Source organism: Corvus moneduloides, chromosome 2 (assembly GCF_009650955.1).
Source record: "Corvus moneduloides isolate bCorMon1 chromosome 2, bCorMon1.pri, whole genome shotgun sequence".
NCBI classification, from domain to species: Eukaryota; Metazoa; Chordata; class Aves; order Passeriformes; family Corvidae; genus Corvus; species Corvus moneduloides.
The window spans coordinates 122,110,817-122,120,079 of record NC_045477.1 but is presented as its reverse complement, the minus strand read 5'-3'; the positions used below and the strand labels follow the sequence as shown (position 1 = coordinate 122,120,079).

At 45.1% G+C, this 9,263-nt stretch overlaps 1 long non-coding RNA gene across 1 annotated transcript; it reads right to left on the bottom strand.

Annotated features, from left to right (window-relative positions):
- Positions 1-6,356: 6,356 nt before the first annotated feature.
- On the bottom strand, positions 6,357-6,786 carry LOC116436785. The gene is made up of 2 exons (XR_004237061.1): positions 6,564-6,786; positions 6,357-6,470 (listed from the first exon to the last, which is right to left on the bottom strand). It is a non-coding gene; the product is annotated as an uncharacterized LOC116436785 (long non-coding RNA).
- Positions 6,787-9,263: the final 2,477 nt, after the last annotated feature.

Below are 9,263 nucleotides of genomic sequence, written 5' to 3'. Positions count from 1 at the left end.
TATGGAGCTGAGCCAGAAATTCCAAACAAAGGGGTTTGTGTGGCCATAAATCAGCTGAGCTGGTGGATGTGAGAGACAGCTGACCAAAAGAGCCACCCAGGGCTGGAAGAGTGGAATTTCTGGGAAAGCCATGGAAAAGAAGAGTTTGCCTTAAAAAATCTAACAAGTTCCTTAATTTTTCTTGGAGTCAAAACACCCTGAGTGAACCTTTGGGATTGCAAGGGCCAATTAATGAATTAATGGAGAATTATATCCAGATACTTCTTCGACAGGAAACACCAGGTGAGCAAATCCTCCACATCTGACGCGTTTATCCATAAAATTCCTACACAAATACTCCCACAAACACTTGTTCCTGCTGAAAAGGGAAAAAAACCTGGATGAAACCTTCAGGCACAGAGTGGGATTTTGAGATGGAGTTGGACTGGATGATCCTTGTGGTCCTTCCAACTCAGGATATTCTGTAATTCTATATCCAGCATTTTTTACCTGGTGTATCTCCTGTTCACATGGATTTTTATTTATCAGGATTTATCAGGAAAATAATACTTGTTTGATTTCAAGTTCCTTTTTTCATGGCCACAGCAAAAAACCTGAAGCAGGAACCAAGGATTCCCAGCTTTTATTTTAAATACATTTCATTTTTACAGTGAGAAAGCCCTTTGGAAAAATATTCATGTGAAGACATTCACTCCAGGAGATTTTTTTTAATAGGCAAGGTATCTTATCCCACATGATTTTAGGAATAAATAGAGATACTAGCAGCACTTCCCAACCTTCTGGAGATTCCTTTATTCTGCCTGGATGTGCGTTGGGAAGGGGCCTCTCCAACCATTTTCCAAGTGGTTTTTGCTGCCTTTGGATGCTCTAAGGGGGCAAAGATCATCCTTTGCGTTATCTGTAACTCCTCCATGTGGGTTGGAGCACCTTTCATGGGAAACTTTTTTTGTGGAGAAGCCTCCTTTCCCCACGAGGACAAAGAGTTTGTGGGGATGAGCAAACCAAGGATCTGTTCTCCATGGATTCCGCGGCCGCTTCTGCGTTTCCCCAGTGCTCCTTAACTCCGGGGTGATTTTCTAAATTGCAGGCCGGGCTCGCTGGGCACAAAAGGAAAAGCCAGAGCCCGGGGCAGTTTCAGTTCCCAAGGAGCTGCCAATTCCTTTCGCAATTCCTCTGGGATTTCAAAACAGACGGCGCCGAATTCCACAAACTTTCAGCCGGGGCTGGAATTCTGCAGCTCTGCCAGCCCAGGAAAGGTTTGGAGATGGAGCCAACCCAAATTCCCCGGATTTGAGGGCGAGCAGCATTCCCTGAACAGCAGAACCAGCAATTCCCACTTTACCTGCAGAGCCCCTTGGAAAGCAATAAATAAACAAAAAAAAAAAAAGAAAACCCAGGGAAAAATCCACTTGTTGTTCTCCTGTTCTTTTTTTTTTTTTTTTTGGGAAACCACAAGCCCTTGGATCTGCCCTCTTGGGTGGCAGCAGGGTTTCATGGAGGGCAGGGACATCATTTTGCTGCTTTTAGCCAAGTTAAAATTGGCCTTTGAATCGTTGCATTTTTATCCCAAATCCTGCACTTGGATGTGCTGAGCCACGATTTTATTTATAAATAAATATTTCTAATTTATTTGTTTATTTTAAATTGCATTATATGAATACATAGAAGTTATATCAGGAATTATATTTATGAAATACAGAAACGTCTCATCCTCTTTTCTTCCTTGGTTCCTCAATATTGGGAAGACTCAATGGACCAACCATTGGAAAAGTGACTGGAATGAAAGGACTGGAATATTGTCAGGATATGGCCACGGATGCAGAGCTCAGCTTGCAGAAATTCATCCACAGGTACTGAAGGTTGTTTAGCATCTTTTAAATACGTTGAACTCCTCATATAAAAAGAGCTGGGAAAATGCAGGGAATTCTTGTTATTTTCCCAGATCCCGCCATCGATGCCATTTTCCATGAGGGAAGAAAATTTGCTTGGCTTCAAGTGGGTTTTCCTGGAGAAAACCAGACTGAGAGGACTTCAGAGTCTACCCAGGCACATTTTTTCCTTAGGACAGACAGCTCATATTAATGAATTTCACCACTAATAAGCTCTGTTTCAGACTCATCCATGGAATCATGGAATCCCAGAATGGTTTGGGTTGGAAGGGACCTTAAAGCTCATCCCATTCCATGGGCAGGGACACCTTCCACTGTCCCAGGCTGCTCCAAGCCCCAATGTCCAGCCTGGCCTTGGGCACTGCCAGGGATCCAGGGGCAGCCCCAGCTGCTCTGGGAATTCCATCCCAGCCCCTCCCCACCCTCACAGGGAGCAATTCCTTCCCAATATTCTGCCTAACCCTACTCCCAGTTAAAACCACTCCCCCTTTTCCCATAAATGGCTCTCTAGACTCGACCTGCAGCTACTGGTGCTTCTCCTCCTTAAAGTTTTCCTGGGCTGTGGATGATCTCAAGGATCAGGAGCTCTTCCCAGCTGGATCTACACTGACTTTCTTCCAGTCTGGATCTAATCCCTGCCTCAGGAATCAAACTGATATTTGATTTCCAAATCCTTGACTCTAAAATCTTGATTTTTCAAGAGCTGTCCCTTCATCACGTGGAGGCCTGGGTCACTCAGGTGCTTTTCCCTGTCCCATCCTGACTGATGGGGAAATACTATGGAATTTGGTTTTGGCCTTGGAATGCAAAATGCAAGTGAAACACCTACAAAAAAGTATTAAAATACATCCAACACACCTTAAAACACTTGTAAAAGTATACAGTAAACACAGGAAAGGTAACTCCTATGGTGTACCAGTGGTTTGAAGCTTGAAAAGGGGCGTTTGTGATTTTTAACTGGGAAAATTTTAACTGGGAAGGGTGCAACTCTATTAATAAACTACTTTAAACAAATGAAAACACTGATAATGGAACTGGATTTTTGTACCTGGGCTGATGGGTTAATTGTAACATTCAATTTAAAAATAATTAACTCAAAATTAATTAATTAAAGCACTTAATATGCAAAGACCAAGCACAAATAGGGATTTCATGTATGACATACAACATGTTCCATTTCCACTGGATTCCTTTGGACTGTCCAGTTGGAACCAAAGCTTTTTGCTTTGTTTTTTAAGCGCCCAACTCCTGGAATTCTGGTAATACAAAAGCCACTTCAATAGATTGAAAATGTTGAAAAAACACAGGGATAATTCCAGTAATATTGGAACCCCTGGTGTTGGAAAAGCACAGCCCCCAGAACTGGCAGAAATCCCTTCTTCCAGAGGTCGATGGATGGTTTCTGTGCCTCTGTTTTCCAGATCCTGCACAGAAGGAACAGAAATTCCACCCTGTGGGGGGGTGACTCATGGTTTAAGAGGCTCCATCCCAAGTCCCTTTGTCCTTCTGGCTGAGGAATTAGAGTGACTCACAAATCTGTCACCTCCAACACTCCAGTGCATCTAATCTTGGAATAAGGGACATCAGGAAAGTCACCCAGCTCATCTCTGCATGAAATTCCCAGGTCCCAATAATTTTGGGGAGTCCAACACTGTCACAGCTCCTAAGAGCAGAACTGCAGCCAGCTTTCCTTTCTTTTTCCCTGTTTATCCCTTTTTTATGCCTGGGATGAACTTTAAAAGCAGGAGGGGCCCAAACTGGGGCCCAGGCTGTGGCAGCTGAGCATTTTAACACCCCTGGAATTCTCAGGATGGATCTCATTAACAAAGGCCTAAAATAAGCACAGGAATTCCAGCAGGGGAATAAAGAGCTCAGCTTATTCCTGTTCCACAGCAAAGATAAGAGCAGACCTTTCCTTCCTGGGAGAGGTTTTTTAGCAGGATGATTCCCTAGGGATGAACTTTAGGAGAGATATCCCAGTGCTTGTCACCCTCTGTGCTATGGCAGAGTGGGAGACAGGGACAAATTCCTGCTGCTTTAGGGGAAGTTTGTCACTGCTCAGTTATTTCCTGCTTATTTCCAGAACATCCAGGTGTTCCAAATGTCCCAATCCCACCTCGCAACCTTGGGAATGCAGGATATCAACCAGGAACTCTTTGGAGGTGAAGTCCTTGGAGCTTCAGACTTTTCTGGGCTGTGGGAGAGGGAGCTACACTTTTGCCAAGACAACCTGACCTTCTTTTATTTCAACCCTTCCTCTCCTCGAGTCCCTTGGGACAGTTTGGGAAATGGGGATGGGCATCCTGGAGGCTGGACATGATTTCCATGGCATCACTCCAGCTCAAAGTTATCTCCAGGCTTTGGGAAAGATCTGTTGCTCTCCTAAGGTTGTGAACAATCCTTGTTGCTGAAAGGTTCATGAACTGCCGAGAATTTTCTGGCACAAAATGGGTTATTCCAGGAATTCCCACTGGCTCCTCCAATCCTGAAATACCAGCAGGAGAAGGCCCCAGAACCACTGGATAATCGCAGCCATCTCTAAGGCTGGGTTGGCCAGTTCAGATCTACATCCACATTAACAGACAGCACAAATTGTCCTGGTTTTCCTTGGATCCCCTGGATTCCAAAGGTGCCTTCCCTTTCTCTGGGCCCAGAGATCTTCTTGTCAGCAGGAGAAACATCCATGATATGTCTGGAAAACCAGCAGATGAGCAATCAACCCAAATATTCCCTCTCCCATGGAAGAAAACTTCCCTCAGAGGTGACCTCCTGCTCCAGATTTTCCTTCCCATCCCTCTCATCCTGCTCTTGTCACCCCATTCCTGCTGTTCTCTCAGTCCTTGGCAGACAACACCTCAAAAATCCTTGGCAGACCCCTCATATCCATGAGGACTGAGCCAAACTTCTCCCTGTGGAGCTGTTGGGATGCTCCAGCTTCTCCCACCAGGCGGCAAAATCAAACCAGAAGGACTCAGCTGCCATGGAAAGGAAAAGCAAATCCATCAGGAAAGGCTGGAATGGCTTCAAAGTCACACTGGGATTTAAGGGAGCCCGGGATGGGGTGGGCTGCACAGGATCCAGCTGTGCCAGGGTAGGCAGCACATCCCTCCCGGGAGCAGGGAGAGCGAACACCTCTGCAGGGGAGGCAGGGAGGGCAGCCAGTGCTCCAGGGGGGATGGAAACCATGGGAGGCTGCCTGGGATGAGGGACAAACACAGGAGGCCAGCACAGGGGAGGTGCTGGGAGCAGGAAAAGGGGGGGGGAGCAGGGAATGCTCAGCCCAGCAGCAGCTGGACAAGGAATGAATCGAGGCCATGTGAGCACCACGTGGGACAGGGAGTGGGAATCAGGGAAAAGCACGGCCTGGAAGTACTTAATGGGACTTCCAGTGTGTGAAGGGAGATGGAGAGGGATTTGTCAGGAGTGTGGAGGGCCAGGACACAGGGAGTGGCTTCCCAGTGCCAGAGGGCAGGGCTGGCTGGGAGATTGGGCAGGAATTGTTCCCTGGGAGGGTGGGCAGGCCCTGGCACAGGGTGCCCAGAGCAGCTGGGGCTGCCCCTGGATCCCTGGCAGTGCCCAAGGCCAGGCTGGACATTGGGGCTTGGAGCAGCCTGGGACAGTGGCACTGGGTGATCCTTAAGGTCCTTTCCAAACCTTCTGGGATTCCATGACAAGTCTGGGAAGAGTTCCCTGCCTGCATTCCCAGCCTGGCAGCTGCTCTCTCCTTAGGGATCACATCCCAACCCTTTCCCACAGCCAGCACAGCTTCCCTGGCCCCATGTCCGTGGAGAGGCAGGGAAATCCCCCCTGCTCATCCCAAAGTGCCCATGGAGCAATTGTTCCATGGATAAAGTCGTTTGTTTTCTGTTTTTCTGCATCTTGCTCTAACACTTCCAGGGATGAGGAATCCACAATCCCTCTGGGAAAATCCCACTGGGCTGCTCCCATCTCCTCCTAAAAGTCCCCACAAAATGACCCCTGATTGTGGGGGGGCTTCCAGAGGCTTTGAGAATAACAACAACAAAAATGAGCAGCACTGAAGAAACTCAGTGATCCCAGAAATTCCCCCTTCCCAAGGCTGGCTCCTGCACCTCGGACTGAGGGGATGCGATTCCAGGGGAAAATTCCCAGGAATATCTTGTTCTCTGTTGGGATTTGATTGTCTGGAGCTGAGGTCTGGGAGCAGGAAGGGGAGGAGGCAGCTGTGCATCTTCTCACCCTCTACATTCAAATAACTCCGGAAGTTTTGCATCATTCCCAACGCTTTTTAATCTGGAATGAGCAAATCACAAATTAGGAATTCAGGCTGGGATTGCTTCCCTCTCATTTCCATTGCTTTCCTCAAATTATTGCCACAAATCCATCCAGAGCACAGCAAAACACTGGAATTAAGGAATTAAGGGAATGCAGCAACTCTTGGAGGCTTTAAAATAATAATAATAATAATAATAACAACAACAACAATAATAACAATAATAATAACAATAATAATTATTATTAATAATTGTATTTTATGATGTTCCAGTATCCACTGGGAACTTTTTCCTCTTCCCAAGGATGCAAAAGAAAGTCCCGAGGCACCTGAAAGAGCAAGAAATTCTGATTAATAATATTATTAATGATTAATAATATTATTCTCACTAATAAAGTATTTAAAAATAGGGAAAAACAAACCTCTGGGAATTGCAGATAAAGAAAAACCTGGAATGGGCATCCTCAAAGATCAGGAGCAGGGCAGAGCATCCCTCAAAACATGGATTTCAGGAGGAAAACTTTCTGTGTCATCTCTCCCTGGAGGGAAAACGTGGGATCTGATTCCAGCTGGGATAAAGAAATAATAATAGTAATAATAATAATACTAATAATAATTAAAAAAAAAGAAGCTGTGTCTGTCTTCCCTCTATTTATTAATAATTTGATTTATGGCTGTTCCTAAAAATAAAGGAAGTACCCAAACATGTGAGTGGCTTTTTAAATCATGTGGAAATTCGAAAGCATTCCTTGAATTAATTTTTAGGATGTGGAATTCGTGGGAAATTATTACTAAATTATTACAAAGTATTAGTAATTATCACTAAATAGTTCTCAGCCTGGATGTTTCTTTGCTTTTTACCAAATTAAGATGGATTAAAATGATAATGACATGGAAAATAAAATATATTCCCTGTGAATTTAAAGAGAGAATGTTGGGATGACTGGGAATATTAGGGTGGAATAAATGGGATTTTCCTTAATTTTTCCTTAATTCTTCAGGACTCTGCAGGGCCTCATCCCCTGGGACAACAAGGAAAAATGGTAGCATATTCCTGACACTCCAGTTATCCTATCAAACCCTCTTCTCACTTCCAATCCAGCTGAAATAGGAACTTTGTCCTTTATTTATTTGCAGCAAATCCAAACACTGAGCCTGGAAAGCTCTGGAGGCCAAGGGAGATGTTGGATTTGATCCAAAGGGAAACAACTCCACTTTATTTGAAATAAAATCCAGGCTCACTCTGAGCTGTTTGTTGCTGGGAATTGCAAAAATGGGAATGTTTCACTTTAGGGCAGTCAAAATATTCCTTTTTTCCCCATTTTTTAAATCCTATTTGGGGTTTGTTTGTGTTTTTGGCTGAAGGAATTGGGTGAGTTTGACATGACACTTCATGAAGGCTGTGGGAAGGAAAATAGAAGGAAAAAGAGGGCCTGAGAATGATCCAGGGGCTGGCAAATAATTCTTGGAATGACAGGGAAGATTGATAGGCAATAGGAAATAAGCCAGACATCCCAGGTTTGGGAATATTTTTAAGCATCTCCCAGTTTCCAGCACACAATTATTCCCAAATCTCATCCCTGACTGGCTGAACTGGATCCCAAATCACCTCCTTCCTTTAGTGATGGAATAAATTCCCTTTTTCCTTTTCCCAGTGCCTTGGAATCAAGGGATGGAAGGGATGAACTCATGATTAAATTTGTGTTCTGCTGGAAAAAAGGGGGGAAAAATAGAAAGCCAGTGGAGGGGGGAAAATAGAAAATTATATAAAAATGATATAAAATCTTATCAATATACGATAAAATAGATGATTAAAATTCTATAAAATCTATAAAAATAAACCATGAGGAAAATGGAACGAGGAAAGGCCCCACAAAAGTCAGGAGGTGACAAAAAAGATGAGGGGACAAGAGGCAGAAGTCGTCACCTGAAAACAACGTCCCTGCCCTGAGCAGGCTGCAAATTTCTGCCAGCAGAGCTCTGGGGAAGGATTTTCTCCCTCACACCTCAGCCTTGCTTTAGCCAGTTTTTAATTCCCCTTCCCTGGAGAATTCAATGTTCCAGTGGTGGAAGGTGGCTCTTCCCAAATCCCAAATTAATTTGGGATTTGAAGGAGCTCCTCGAGGTTCCTTTGTCCCCTCAGAGTCGGACTCCATTTTGTGAGGTGTCCCTCCAATAAAACCTGGATTCAGCCACTGGAGCTCTCAGGGGAGCCAAATCGCTTTTCCAAGTTGTTTTTAATACTTTTGAAATGAAAACTCTTTAAAACCCCCTCAATTTTGGGGGGTTTTAAGGTTACTGATCTGTAACAAGGATCCGTGTGGTGTCAGGAGCAGAGCAGGGCCTGGGGGATGTAAAGAAAATCGTGGTACCTCAGAACCTGGGCACTGCAGGAATTTTGTGCACAAACTGCTCCTTGTCCCCTTGGGGAATTTCCTGTCACATCCACACACTGCCCTGCTGGATCTCCTGAGGAATTTCTCCTAAATTCCCCCAAATCTCTATATCCCCCAGCTGGGAATCACCCCAAAACTCAGTTTCTGGTTTCCACACTCCAACCCTGTCCCAGCCATGTCTGAAGCGACTGCACCCTCATTTCCCATGGGAAGAACATGCAAAACTTCCCCAGAAAATGATCCTTCCTCCCTTTGGAAGTGCCCTGGCTCTGGCTGCAGCTCTGGGATGGATTTCCAGGGCCCTGCTGGGAATGCTGGTGGAGCTGCAGCCAGGCCACCTGCAGTGCTGGGGGCGTTGGCTTCTTTGCCAGAACAATTCCATGTATTTCTTTCATCTCCCTCAAAAGTTCCCTGTTTTCCAGGAAATGCAAATCCAGTTGAAAGTTTTCTTAGATTTCTTTTCCCCTTCCGCCCAAGGGACTGTTTTGACCACTTGAACAACCACAAAGAACAAATCAGTGACAGGAAAAGGCGGATTTCTGTCTCCCACAGGAATCATTGATGTAATGGATGGAATAACTCCATTCCGAGTTTATCCATGGACAAAAGCTTTATTTGGCACTGGAGCTTTGGGCTTCCCAGCAAGATCCTCCAGCCTCAAGTGTGAACATGAGAAGTGGGAGTTTGTGAACTAAACCTCACCTTTCCAGGTCTGTCCCTTCACTA